Source organism: Muntiacus reevesi, chromosome 14 (assembly GCF_963930625.1).
Source record: "Muntiacus reevesi chromosome 14, mMunRee1.1, whole genome shotgun sequence".
NCBI classification, from domain to species: Eukaryota; Metazoa; Chordata; class Mammalia; order Artiodactyla; family Cervidae; genus Muntiacus; species Muntiacus reevesi.
In genome coordinates, this window is record NC_089262.1 from 13,025,880 (window position 1) to 13,041,290 (window position 15,411).

Below are 15,411 nucleotides of genomic sequence, written 5' to 3' on the forward strand. Positions count from 1 at the left end.
GCAGATCCTGCTGGGTGGAGGACCACACTTTGAGTAGCAAGGAGCAGGGCAGTAGCCTGGGATTCACTCACTCAAATACTCTGGTTTTCTCTCAAGATCTACATGCAGGGTTTTCCCAAGGCTAGCAGCTCTAACTTTTCTTTCCTTTATTTTGCTAAGAATTCATTTTCTTCAGGTCAGAATTCACAGTGAAGGATCTTCTCAGGGCAACCCAAACAGGATGGAGACAGTAAGATAGAGGGAAACTACTGCTCTGATGAACCGTTTCTTCAACCAATAAACATGCTGACCCAGGGGCTTTTGTCCCCCAGACTTTAACCTGCACATTTCCAGTCTAGCACTACAGATCAATCTAGGACTCATCTAGTTAGTTGCTCAGTCGTGTCTGACTCCTTGCGACTGTAAAGAGAAGCCCACCAGGCTTTTCTGTCCATGGGATGCTCCAGGCAAGAACACTGGAGTGGGTTGCCATGCCCTCCTCCAGGGGATCCTCCCGACCCAGGGATTGAACCTGTGTCTCTTGCGTCTCCTGCACTTTGCTCTGATTCTACCTACCCTACTTCTCTTTTCTTAGTGCTCTCAATCCTTTACAAGCCCCATGGCTTCCAATCTTTACCTCTATTTTAGCACTGGTTTCATTGAATCCAGCCATCCTCTTGTGGGTCTTCTCCTTTACACCGTGAGCTCCTTGAAGACAAAATGGTGACTTTGAACTCTGTGTCTTTGAGGTCTTTAACAATGTCTGACATGAGAGACAACTCCAGATCTAGCAAATGACTGGTTTGTTGGAACAAATGATCAGTTTGTTTAAACAAACACCCTTTTGTTAATCCTCATTTATTCCTCTTAAGAACTCCATGAATTTTTGCTGTCTCTCCCCTTCATAGACATGGTAATGGGAGCTTAGAAATGTTAAGTGACATACCTAAGCCTCACCCAGTTAGCAAGTGATGGAATTGAGTCTGGGTGAAGAAGGTATGTCTGGCTCGCTGGTCCAATTTCTTTCTAACCACTTTGGAATGACTGAATGAATAAATGCATCCATAGTGAACTTTGTTTACCATGACCTGCAGAGTGTAGGTGGTTAATCACAGCTTTGGCCAGACATGTCAACATCCAGAGTGATGGCTTCCAAGTGCTGGTCCTTGGGCCAGTGCCAGGTCAGGACCAAAGATTCACCAGTCTTTGATAGAAGGAAAATATGAGCATAAAATTAAATTTATATAACTAAAGAACTGCCTTCATGATGAGACCACGTCAATTCTTTTCTGATATTCAAGTGACCTTCTTTTCACAAGATAATGGCAAGAATAATCATTAGTTATTACTATATTTTAACATTCTTACTAGGAAAATCAGACCAACCCCACTGAGTTGAAAATCCTACTTCTTAAAAGTGTACCAACACTTAAAAGTAGGACTTCTGTGAATGACTGCTCTAGAGAAAGTTAATAAACGACAGGCAACAGAGACTCCATTTGAGGGTAAAAAGGCAGGTGCCTTCAATGGATGACTTTGAGATTGGAATAAAATTTCCTGTTCATAAATATCCTTTTTTTCCACTTTGCCTTGCTGACTCTGAGCAGCTGTTGATAGTAAGACCACAAATCCATGAAAGGAACACCTCTTTAATTTGGGCAAAATGGTGGCAGGCTTTGTCTTGTGAAGAGTTCTGCTTGAAGGGCCACTCTTTCAGGTGATTGCAGAGCATACGTTTCTAAGGACTGAGAGTCAGGCTGCCAGAATTTCTAACTGGGAACATGGTGAGTGAGGGGTGAGGAGATGGGGGAAATAGGGCCCTGACCAGGAAGACCAGGGACATTTGGTTGAAGGATCAGGGCTAGAGAGAAGAAGTCTCAAATAATGGGCACACCCAGAAAAATATTGAACAAATATCCAGAAGACAGAAGTATGGGAAGGTCAGATTTTACTTTTTATTCTGTTTCAAAGCAAAATCCCCAATCAAAATAAACACAGCCACCAAAACTCCCATGATATCATCAGGAACAGGCCACTTTCTGCATGGAAGTGTCAGATGAGCTGAGGGAATTCTTCCAGTTTCTCTAGTTCAGAGAGAAGAATCCGGCAGGATCTCTTTCTCGTTGTGTTCATATCATCGTCTGGTGATTGAAATGACTGACAGAATAAGTACAGGTAATTATTACATCTTTTCCTTACATTTCACAACATTCAGCCCTACCTAACAGAATTGATCTGGTACCCGCAAGTATGAAAAGAACATCCATGTGTAGAGCAGTGGATCACAAAATAAAAAAAGAGCTGGGCAGGCCCCACAACTCCAGGAAAAGCTTGGTGTGTGGGGGACCTCATTTTTATTGACTCCTTGGTGAGTCATGAATCACAGCACCCAATAAACTCTTGGTACACTTTTCAGATGAGCAGAATTCACCATCCTGATAGTAACATTATCCTTCATTGCTAAGTAGCTCAAAAGTTAAAAAGCCATCTTTGTAAGGTAGCAGACATCAGAGCAACATCAGACTGTATATGATTAGAGCAATAAGCTATCTTGCTGTAGAATGGGTGTATTATATCTATTGTATAACTGCATTTTTTTTTTCTGATCCAGCTACTGTAGACATTAGTAATGACAGAGAATCAAATCTGGTGTTATTTCACATCTGTAAATTTGTCAGTAATTATGAGGAGTCAAGGATTTCTGGCTAGTGAAGGAGAGAATGGTCCGGGAATATTCCTTCACTATGAGAGAGCTACTTCACTGTGGCTCAGTGGTAAAGAATCTGCCTGCTACAGCAAGAGACATGGGTTAGATCCCTGGGTCAGGGAGATCCCCTGGAGAAGGAAATGGCAACCCACTCCAGTATTCTTGTCTGGGAAATTCCATGGACAGAGGAGCCTGGCAGTCTACAGTCCCTGGGGTTGCAAAAGAATCAGACACGACTTAGTGATTAAATAACAACGAGAGACCTGACCCCACTATGAGCCTAGCTGTGTATGTCTTGGTTGATTTGTGGGTAAGTGTGGGGTTGAAGTGTTCACAGATTTTTCTTGTGAGTGGATCTTTCCATTGAATACAGCACGCCAATGACGTAAAGTGTCTTTTTCCCAGGAAAGTGTCTGAGATATGGCGATGTGATGGCAAGGAAGATAGAACCTCTACTCTTATGCAAACTAGATGGGAATGTAAGATGCTTTTGTACCTGAAGATGGAAAACAATGTGTGGAGGGAGATACGGAGGAAGTGAGAAGGGCAAGTTTCTCCGAGTAAGGTCTTGGAGGCAGCTTCACGACATGTGTGGTATTTCCACTGAGCCTTTGGGGATGGGGTCTAGGAAGCCGATTGGTTAGCACCGACTATCTTGGTAAAGATTAGGGCACATCAAGATGTGTGGAGTACATTCCTGAACTGTGAAGTAGCGTGAAAGTCCAGGCTTTTTCCATGGGGTCACGTGGGCAGGTGGGACATAGGGATCCTGGTGATAACGCCGGAGAGACAGGTTGAAGACAAGGTGGTGGTGGGAGCTTTACATCCACATCAAAGAGTTTGACTTTTGTTCTGTACGTGACTATTGCAGACAGATACTCTTATTTGCTTACCCAGTAGCTATGACTTGCTTGCTTTTTTTTTCCTTTTGCTAACAGAGTCACAATGATCATAAACTTCCCCTTTATAGACAATCAGTGTCTGTAAAATGGTTTTGTGGGTGTTTGATCAGAGGAATAGTACTTGAGTTGATTTGTCCTTCATACAGACAACCCTGGTCGGGGTGGGGGAGGGGGGCGGTGATGGGTGGAGAGAGAAAACCTTGACCAGCCAAAAAGATAAAAATGAAGGCCATGGACCATAGCAGCAGACACACCCAGGAACCTTCTAGAATCTAAAAGCACACAAAAATCACCTCCAAAAGAGTAGAAAGGGAACAACTTCCTGACCACCCTGGAATGATAAGAACACATTTATTTTAATTCGGTTCTTTCTAAGGGACAGCATAAACCACCACGGAACTCTCAGATCTGTACTAACCAAGGGGGGACGCCCCCAGAAGACTCTCGCCATGTGCTTTGCCCTATGCTCTTGGCAGAAGCTGTAACTGTGTTAAACAGAAAGGCATTGTGCTGTGCTGAACTGTGTATCTACCAAAAGATACGCTCAATGCCCCTGGTACCTGCGAATGTAACTTTATTTGGAAATAGAGTCTTCGTAGATGTAATCAAATGAAGATGAGGTTTAAGAAAGTAAATGCTAAGACTTCTCATTACACGGAAAAAAACTGTGTTTTTCTTCTTTTGTATCTATCCGAGATGAAAGATGTTAACTAAATTAATCGTAGTAATTATTTCACGATATATGTAAGTCATCATGCTGGACATGTTCAACTTACAGTGCTGTGTGTCAGTGATGTCTCAATAAAACCAGAAAAAAGGTTAAGATGAAGTCACACTGGATTGAAAGACATTTAAAATGTGTCTCATAAGCAGCATATAGATTGCTTGTCATTCAGCATGACAATCTGCATCTTATCATCACAGCGATTGGTCTAGGTGCTAGCTTCATGAGATTGTCATAACAAATCAACGCAAACTAAATGACTTCACTGAAACTTATTCTCTTAAAGGCATGGATGCTAGAAGTTCAAAATCAAGTGTCAGCAGGACCAGGCTTCCTTAAAAGGCTCTAAGAAAGAATACGTCTTCGAATGTTGTATGTTCTAAAGGTTGCAATAATTCTTGGTTTTCCTTGGCTTGTGGCAGAATAATGCCAATCTTTGCTCCATTGACCTTTTTGTACAAAAAAAACCAAAACAAAATCCTAAACCCATCCCCTGTATCTGGGTCCAAATCTCCCCTTCTTCTAAGGACACCAGTCTTTGGATTTAAGGCCCATCCTAATCCAGTGTGGGCTTCCCTGGTTGCCCAGATGGTAGAGAGTCTGCCTGCAAGGCAGGAGACTGGGGTTCAATCTCTGAGTCACAAAGATCCCCTGGGTAAGGGAATGGTAACCCACTCTAGTATTCTTGTCTGGAGAATCCCATGGACAGAGGAGCCTGGTGGGCTACAGGCCATGGGATCAAAAAGAGTGGAACATGACTGATGTGACTTAGCACACACACACCAGTTACACAGACATTTTATAAAGACAGAGGGGGAAAAACTTGCAGCTTTACTACTTAATTTCATAACCCTCAATGCTTTGGCAGAAATTAGTGCCAGAAAAAAGGAAGAAAGGGATCATGACACTTAGGATTTGAGGGGCTCAAGAAATATATAAACCAAGACAAGATCAGAATTATAAATGTGAAGATTGATTTGGGGGGACGGTGGTTAAGAAACCATAGCAGTGTGAACCGTGGAGCCAGTGTGGATGATGACCACAAATTGGAGTCAGAGTCCAGACCCCAGGAAGCCTCACATCTCTCCCTCATAGCAGGTGAGAGGTGAGATTGTAAAAAGAAAAATGAGATAAGGAGTTGGCTAATGGAAAATTCCGAGAGGCCTTGGGCACAGAGGTTAAGAGTGTGGACTTCGGAGTCACACTGGATAAATTTGAATCCACTTGCCTGTGTAACCGCAGGCACAGAACCTAACTTCTCTGTGCCTCCTCCTCCAAGTCCTGAGGCATAAACAAATTCATAAGATTCCTGGTGCTTGCTATTTCTAGGAAGAAGCATGTCAGGTATCTAGTGGTTGGTGTTCAGGCAATAGCAGGTATCAGCAAAGGTCAGGGCAAGACAGAGGGTGCCTGGTTATGGACATCTGGGCCTCCAGGTCCTCTTCAGAGCATGAGAGAGCTCCAAGGCAGGTGGCCTCTGGAGGGCCCGGGGCAAAGAGTGAGAAACTGGAGTGTGAAGCAGCAGCTCTCCTTTCTCAGACTCAGTGTAACCTCCATCACCAGCTTTGTCCATCTTTTAAGCTTAATGACCTTTTCCTGATGATGAAGGTTCTACATTGCAGTGTTATTTGTAGTAGATACAGACTGGAAACAGCCTAAAAGTCTGTCAGTAAGGGAACAGATTAATGGTGGTATATTTGATGAAAACTCTATAGCAGGCTTCCCAGGTGGCTTGGTGGTAATGAGCTAATGCAGGGGACGCAAGAGACGCAGGTTGGATCCCTGGGTCAGGAAGAGCCCCCTGGAGGAGGAAATGGCAACCCACTCCAGTATTCTTGTCTGGAAAATTTCCACGGACAGAATAGCCTGGCAGGCTACAGCCCACGGGGTTGCAAAGAGTTGGATGTGACTGAGCACGAACACATGGGTGCACCGCAGCAGTTAAAGTAAATGAATTAGTTCAGTTCATAGCAACCTGAATGGCTCTTGAAAATCTAATGATAGTGAAAAAAGTGACAGTGTGATGGAGTTTATGTAAACAAATTACATGATGTTTATGAAAGCGCAATGTATAGAAAAGTATGCAATCAGAAATGAGATGGAGGCATTCTCAAGAAGAGAGGGGTCTGGACTAGGATCAAAGTACGCTCCAACTTCATCTAGAACATCTCTTGCTGGTGTTCAGTTGCTAAGTTGAGTCTGAATCTTCGTGACCCAATGGACTATAGCATGCTAGGCTCCTCTGTCTTCTTCTATCTCCCAGAGTTTGCTCAAATTCATGTCCATTGAGTCAGTGATGCCATCCAACCAGCTTGTCCTCTGTCATCCCCGTCTCCTCCTGCCTTCAGTCTTTCCCAGCATCAGGGTCTTTTCTAATGAGTCGGCTCTTTGCATCAGGTGGCCAAAATATGCTGAGCTTCAGCTTCAGCATCAGTCCTTCCAGTGAATATTCAGGATTGATTTCCTTTAGGATTGACTGGTTTTATCTCCTTGCTCTCAAGAGTCTTCTCCAGAACCACAGTTCGAAAACATCAATTCTTTGGTACTCACCCTACTTTATGGTCCAGCTCTCACATCTGCACGTGACTACTGGAAAAACCATAGCTTTGACTAGATGAACCTTTGTCAGCAAAGTGATGCCTCTACTTTTAATATGCTGTCTCATTGTTTTGTCCAGTTGCCCACTCGTGTCTGACTCTTCACGCTGTATAGGTTTGTCATAGCTTTCCTTCCAAGGAACAGCCTATTACATCATTAAATTTTTGAAGCAAAAACAAAAGTTAATTTTGGGTGGAGGGTCCATTACTTTCCTGTACTTTCTTCTATTTTTAAAAACGTTTCCTGCCCATTGTAGAAAATAAAGTATAGGAAAAGCAAGTAACTAGCATGTAGATATTATCACTGTTATCATTTTGTCCTATGACTATGTGTATGTAGATGTGTATTTAAAATTAAACTGTCTGTATATACAGTTTTGTAAGATGGTTTTTAAACTTCATGGATTATATTTTCCTATGTCATCAAATGTTCTTTAAAGATACGATTTTCAATGACTGCAAAATAGTTCATCTTTTGTATATGCTATAATTATTCCATCATTTTCCCATGACTGGATCTATAAACTATTATAAACTATTGTGTTAGCCAAAATTTTCATTCGTGTTTTTCTGTAACATCTTGCAGAAAAACTCAAGTGAAATTTTTAGGTTTTTGGCCAACTCAGTACGTCTGACTTTTTAGCTCTGTAAATAATGAGACTTTATTATGTAAAAATTATTGTATAACTAATTATATAATTATATATAACCTACATAATTAATTGATAATATAATTAATATGTAATTAGTGTAATTATTATATAATTGTATATTTCTGATTATTCCATTACAGGTCTAGGAATAGAATTACAGGTTCAAGATGCATGGGCATTTTTAAGGTTATTGATAAGTAACTCCATGGACTATAGCTCACCAGGCTCCTCCGTCCATGGAATTCTCCAGGCAAGAATACTGGAGTGCGTTGTCATTCTCTTCTCCAGGGGATCTTCCCGACTGAGGGACTGAAGCTGGGTCTTCTGCATTACAGGCAGATTCTTTACCATCTGAGCCACTAGGGAGGCCCATTAATGCAGATTGACAAATTAGTTTCCAAAAGACAGGAACAGTTGACACTCCCTCCAGTTCTATATGAGGTAGCTGCTGATCTTGAAGAAAGTGAAAGAAAGAAAGTGAAGTTGCTCAGTTGTGTCTGACTCTTTGGGACCCCATGGACTGTAGCCCACCAGGCTCCTCTATTCATGGGATTCTCCAGGCAAGAGTACTGGAGTGGGTTGCCGTTTCCTTCTCCAGGGGATCTTCCCGACTCAGGGATCGAACCCGGGTCTCCTACATCGTAGGCAGATGCTTTTACCGTCTGAGCCACCAGGGAATGCAGATCTTAAAGTTCCATAAATTGGATAAAACTCCTAACCCACTCCACCTCCAGTGCAAATTTGATTTTCCTGGTCCTCCAGTCATATTTTCTTTTGGATTTCCTCTAGCAGTGGTTTTGAGCTCAGGAAGAGAGTGGCCTCTGGCTGGAAGACAGGTGTGGTGGGCGATTCCCCTAATATTTGCTCCCGTGGGAGGCTCTCTGAGCCAACCTCCTCGCTCCAAGGAGCTCAGTCACTTCCAGGCACTGGGGTGAGGGCCAGTCTTATTACTGCTCAGCGCCTCCTACTCTGCGGCTGACACCTACGCTGTGGCCTGCCTTCAGAGGAAAGATAACCTGTTATTTTGTACTTGCTGCTGTCTTATAGCAATAGGAAGCCAGTGATGCTGTCCTCAGCAAAAACGCATATTCATCCTAAGAGGTTGTCCTTTTTGAAATGGGATAATCCTGCCCCGGTGTTCCCTGACTGGCAAGAATCTCTTCCATATAGGAACATCTGTCTGTATCTGAAATGAATTCTAGTCATGGGGCTACTGATGAGTATCAAAAGGTTCAGTAGAAGAATTAATGGTTTAATCCTGGCCTATCAATTGATGGGTAACATATATTTATTGGGCTTTCCCTGGTGGCTCAGCAATAAAGAATCTGCCTGCTGATGGAGGAGACATGGGTCCCATCCCTGGATTGGGAAGGTCCCCTGGAGAAGAAAATTGGCAACCCACTCCAGTATTGTTTCCATGGGAAATCCTGTGGAAACAGGAGTCTGGTGGTCTGCAGTTCATGGGGTCACAGGATCAGACCAAACAACAAAACAACAAACATATGTTTGTTATAGATCATGTATTTACTTCTAGGATATCTGTAGAGATAAGCCACAACTATTATGAAAGAGCCTCTCACCTTGTGACATTGTGTTTCTCTTAAACCTACATTGACATAAAAGAAATTATTTGCACATTTCACTGTCATCATATGATTTCAAATATTTTAAAGTAAAAAAAAAAAATAGCTGACTCCTACTGCTCTTTGGATAAATAGACATAGCCTCACCATGACCCTCAAGCCTGTCTGGTTTCACTGTGGGCAAACTCCTCTCTTCAAAACCTCTTTCACCTTCTTCCTAGATCTCAAACTCAACATTCTGCCTCTGACCTCAGGGTCTTTGCACATGCAGTTTCCACAGTATGGGATAGTCTGCTTCCTCCTGCATTGTTCCAGACCCAGCAGATCTCTCCCCAGGGCACTCCTTTGCCAGTCTTAGTAGAATATTTTAGATGAGCTCAAAAAAAAAAAAAAAAAATCTTCAGGAAAGGCTGTCCCTCAGACCCCAGACTATGTCTGGACCCTCTGATTAATGTTATAACATGGTGTGTTTTTGCTTGTGATGATTTGTAGTTTGCCATTCAATGTTTGCCTTTGTCTTTGCTGTTTGAAGGCTGTCTCTCTCATTGCTCTTCTGTGTTCCACGGGCAAAGAGGCTGCTTTTCTTACCATCAGAAGCATACTGGCCCACAAAATGTGGGGCAGACAGTTGCTGAGTCACCGCTTGTCAAATAAATAAATGGGTACCGACTAGGATGGCTGACGGCTTGGTTGGGTTAGTGCTCTGGCTGAGCATCCTTGCGTGCATTCTCCTCATAATGCAATGAACTATTTCTCAAGCCATAGAGGAGTGTCATTCAGAGTGGAGCCTTTAAGACAGCTGGGCAGGTTTTCTTACCTGCTTTCTTGTCTACTCGTGATGGGAAATTGTTACTTCGTCTGCCTCTCATTTAAAAACAAAGACAGCGTCTTTGCTTTTCCCTCCATCCTGAGACATCAACATCATCATCATTATTTTTTTTAGAAAGCAAGCTTTTTTAAATTTACTTTTTAGTTGGAGGGAAATTACTATACAATGTTGTGTTGGTTTCTGCCATACAGCAATGCAAATAAGCCATAATTTTACAGATATCCCCTCCCTCCTCAGCCTTCCTCCCCTTCCCCCATCTCCCATCCTTCTAGTTCATCACAGAGTGCCATTTTGGGCTCCCTGTGTTATATAGCAACTTCTAACCAGCTATCGGTTTTATGCATGGCAATGTATATATGCTAAGACATCATTATTAAATGACATAATTTAGTAGTAACTTTTCAGGGGGAAAAACCAAATATATCCCCCAGAATATTGCTCCCACATTAAATATATATATATATTGATTGTAAAACACCCAATCCTGGATGTGTTAACATGTTATAAAAAGGTGAACATCTTCGAATTTAGACAAAATTGGCAGTCTTACCTCAAAGGCTGATTATGAATATTAAAACAGATGAAGGCATGTGAAGTGTATTGCTAAGTGTCTGGGGCACAGTGTTCAATAAAATGATACTTATTAGTAAGCTTATTACTGTCATTCCTATCATTTTACTTTGAGAAGGTTAAGTTGAGTTTGTCCTGTGGGTTGTAGATTCCCAGTGACATTAAAGGGCCCGTGTTCTTGTTGGGAGGAAAAAATTTTCCTCCACCCTTCTAGCTTCTTCTGACTGCTTTAAGAACTAAATTAACAGGAGACAGATTAACAGGAGAAAATCAAACAAATGTTTAATAACAGGTATTCATGGGAGAAACCTAGGAAAAGTGAGGGGAGCGGTCTGAACCAAAAGGCTGGCTCTGGGAGCTGCCTTGATCCTCAAGGGTCTGTTCGTGAACATAGCTCTCTGTCCCACCACCCCTCTCTAGAATTTATTATCTAAGTTAATCTTAAAGAACATTTGTAAGCCTTGAATGCACACATGACGCAGATGGATAAGCCTTTCACGACCACCCTTAAGATAAACGGGATGCCTTTGGTGTTATCAGAGAGTTCTGGTGATTGTTATCTCAAAGTGATGTTTATGGAAAAATATTTTCTCTTCTTAAGATTCTCTTCTTGGTTTAGTATAAATGTAACCCAGAGAAATAAAGAATCATCGCTGCGATCATCAGCGATCCTCTCGACCCCATCTGTTCTGTGTCTTTATTTCTTAGCCTAAAGGAATGCGTCGTGTTGCTCGCTGAAATCTTCTGGCTGGTCCGGCAGAAAAGTGAGTAAGTCACCTAAATGGCTAAATCCCTCACCTTAAATGCCATTCTCAGCTAAAGACAAAAGAGGATGTTGAGGGTGCGTAAGCCTGTTACAAGAGGTGACTAGGAGAAGTGCGGTAAGCAAGGGTAAGGCTGCTGTGCAGATTGACTTCTGTATAGACGTGTTCATCCTTCTTCTCCTGGTCCAGGGAGGGAGACACCTTGACAAGTGGAGAATTCCCTTATAAATGTAAATAGTTCTTACAAAAGCGTGACTTCTACTTGATTTTCAGAGTTTTTCCCCTTGTTTGCTGTTTCTTAGAAAATGTGGTTTTGTTTTGCATTTCTCTGATAATGAGTGATGTTGAGCATCTTTTCATGGCTGATTCATGTCAATGTATGACAAAAACCACTACAATATAAAAATAAATAAATTAAAAAAAAAAAGAAAATGTGCTCAGTCGATCAGCCCTGTCCCATCTTTTCGACCCCATGGACGGTAGCCTGCCCTCCAGCCTCCTCTCTCCATGGGATATTTCCAGGCACAAATACTGGAGTGGGTTGCCATATCCTCCTCCAAGAGATCTTCCCCACCCAGGGATCAAACCCACATCCTGCATTGGCCTTGAATTCTTTACCAGTAGCACCACATTAACCAGCTTAAGATAATTAATATGCCAAAGAGACATATTTAAGGGTGTCAAAATTCTGCTCCCCTCCACCTTGCATGTCTGGGTGAATGCAATCTCCCCTCAGTACTCAGGCCTCAGTAAGCTCAGTGACACGCAGGAGCTAGGCATCACGGTGGAGGTCCCAGAGCAAGCTGAACCGTGATTCCAAGCTGTTTGGACCCGCCTCCGGTGTGATCGGTGTGATCGGTGTGATCCTGAATGAAGGGAAAGAAGCCCGGAGGGTGTCTCTAGCCCTCCTCAGACAGTCAGCACTCCGTCTCCAGCTCCTTTTCTAAAGGAAAGCCCCCGTTTGGTGGGCCAGGATGTTCATGTTGTCTTTTCCGTGTTTTCACAAAGTAACACGGGAGTGTATTTATTCCGAGAGATCTCCGTTGGGCATTTCGGTCCCACTGCCGCCCCCTGGCCCAGACTTTCGGGGCTCGCCCGCAGGCAGTCACTTCCCACCCCCCTCCACACTTTCCTGCCTGCAACCCGCCCCGTGTAATTCAATTCAGTACAAAGAAGCGCTGCTGTCCTTGGAGTCGTCTAACCTAAGGCGGGCCCCCTTCTCACTCCCCTTCCGTCTGGCTGAAAAAGCTCACCGTCACGGGAAGCATAATTCTCATTCACTTGGAGGGAATAGTCACTGCCCTTGGTTAGTCCGGTGTGTGAAGCTTTCCCAGGTCGGAGCCCACTCGAACGTCCCAGACTTCTGCTTTCCCCTGCTCTGTTCCTGGCTCCCTGCCCTTCCCATCTCTCACTCTCTTCTGCTCTCTGGAATAATCTCCTTCACTCTAACCTCCCTTAGCACCGTCGGGGCTTGTCCTGCGGCGCTTGATTCTATGTTTCTAGCTTGGGGTGTAATCAGACATGCACACGGCTGGTGACTCTTCTAGATGATAAACTCCTGGAAAGCAGAAAATCCATCTCACTTCTCCTTATATGGTAGTTTTAAACTACAGTACATGGAGAAATGAGTACAGGACCTTTTGGTTTCTGAAACATCAAAAGGAACAGTAATTAAGTATCCTTTACGTGTGGCAGAAATTAACTATGCAAGAAAGAAAAAAAGGTGCCCAGTGGAGGGATCTTTGTTGAGCAAGTCATTTCTTCTGTGTGTTTTCCCTTTGAACTCCTTTAATGGTGCAAAGGGGCTTTTCTTTTTGCTGATGGGCAGAGCAGAGAGGTAAATGCTGACAGATGATGCTGTTTTGGGCTTTCTCAGTGGCACTAGTTGTAAAGAATTCGACTTCCAGTGCAGGAGGCGCAAGAGACTTGGGTTTGATCCCTGGGTGGGTAGATCCCCTGGAGAAGGAAATGACAACCCACTCCACTATTTTTGCCTGGAGAATTCCATGAACAGAGGAGCCTGGTGGGCTGTAGTCCATGAGGCCACAAAGAGTCAGACGTGGCTGAGCGACTGATACAACTACACTGATGCTATTTTAGCTCTGTGTCCATTCATGCATGGATCCCATGCTCAGAAGGCAGCCAGTATACTTTAAATTAACACCAGTGCTTTACTGTATGAAGGGTGGGTTGAATTCGAATGTGCTACTGAGCCAAACCTGGATCTGCTTACCCTCCTGTAGCAGTCAAACCAATCTGCTGACACCGGCTTGTGATGAAGGAGAGGGCGGTATTTGTTATAAGGCTCCAGACAAGGAGTCCAGGCAGCATGAATGCTCAAAAACTTGAACTCTCTGATGGGTTTCAGGAAAACATTTTTAAAGGCCAGGTGAGGGACGAGGTCACTGGGTGTGTGATCAGCTCGTGCACAATTCTTTGATTGGTTGATAATGAGGTAACAGGACCATGTCACAGGAGTTATCATTATCAGTCCTACTCCAGTAGGTCTGGGGGCTATGTGCTCATGGTCATTAAGTAGCTAACTTTTTCCATTTGGTGGGAGTTGTGGCATCTGTAAAAGGACTCAGGCAATTTGCATCAGATACTGTTATCTAGGTAATTCAGAGGGGAGTTAAGGCAGAGGACATGGGGGGATGGGTCTGTCCTGGGGAGTTTCCCTCAGGGGACGGGATCAGCTGGGCAGGGTCCTGGATTTAGGGCACAGCCAGGCAGGGTTCTGCCTCCCATGTGTCCAGTCGCTTTAGTTGTGTCTGACTCTTTGTGACCACAAGGACCTTTAGCCCGACTGGCTCCTCTGGCCATGGGATTTCCCAGGCAAGAATACTAGAGTGGGTTGCCATGGCCTCCTCCAGGGGTCTTCCTGACCCAGGGATCCAACCAGCATCTCTTATATCTCCTGCACTGGCAGCTGTGTTCTTTATCACTAGTGCCATCTGAAAAGCAACTCCCACCCTGCCCCCAACAGAGCTGGAAGGCTTCACAAACTTTCATGTCATCCAGGGGCCATGCTAATCTTCTCTGCATCATTCCAGTGTTAGTGTCTGTGCAGCCGAAGGAAAAACTCTGTCTCCTCACAGCTGCCTTCTTCTCAGCCGCAGTTCCTAAGGGGAAAGAGTAGTCACTGAACATTCTCATCTTTCAGAGCTAAGCTGACTCTACCTACTTTTAAGGAAACGGGTGTCACAGACAATTTTTCATAGCCAATGACACTGTGATACCTGCAAGTGGAAGTTCTTGGCATTTTAGGGCCCCTGAACAAAAGAGTTATGTAAGCAACATAGCCTGTTGGGTTTTCCATGTTATGTGGAAACTCCAGCTCCGTGGAGTTTTAGGTGTTCCCTTGAATGTAATGACTTATTGCATATGTCTACTGAAACCAAATGCACAACCGAAGGGCAGTTTCAGTTTTGTTTGGGGGCCTGACTAAGGACAATGGTCCAGAGATAGCCTCTCAGATAGCTCTGAGAAACTGCTCCAGAGAAGTGGGAAGAGCCAGTATATACATACATACATATGTATTTTGGGGGGGGGGGGGGGCGCGCGCTGGGAAATTCATTTAGTGAAGCATAAAAATAATACTGCTAGTCACAAGGGTTTCCCTGGTGGCTCAGTGGTAAAGAATCTGCCTGCAATGCAGGAGACGCAGGAGACCTGGGTTTGAACCCTGGGTCAGGAAGATTCCCCCTAGAGGAGAAAATGGCAACCCACTCCAGTATTCTTGCCTGGAGAATCCCACGGAGAGAGGAGCTGGGTGAGCTACAGTCCATACGGTCACAAAGAGTTGGAGACGACTAAAGGGACTGAGCATGCAAGCTAGTCACAAAAAACAGACATCTCAGTTACTGATTTTCATGCTTTTCTCTGTGTGGGAGAATGCAAGAACCTGGACCTGAGGTCTCCTTAGATGTGCATCTTCACTAGCTAGGGGCCCATTTATCCAAAGCACAAAACGCTCCCTCCTTTTTTTCCCCCCATTTTGAATTCCCCTCAGGGTGCGGTGTCCTAGGTGATACAATGAGTTGGGACTTAACCATTTGTATAAGGGGATGATGATCGATGCTCTTTGTTCTTCCTGTTTACAC

At 43.8% G+C, this 15,411-nt stretch overlaps 1 pseudogene; it reads right to left on the reverse strand.

The window, feature by feature from the left end:
* Positions 1 to 14,290: 14,290 nt before the first annotated feature.
* Positions 14,291 to 14,391, reverse strand: LOC136146781 (U6 spliceosomal RNA; annotated as a pseudogene).
* Between the last annotated feature and the right edge of the window lie 1,020 nt (positions 14,392 to 15,411).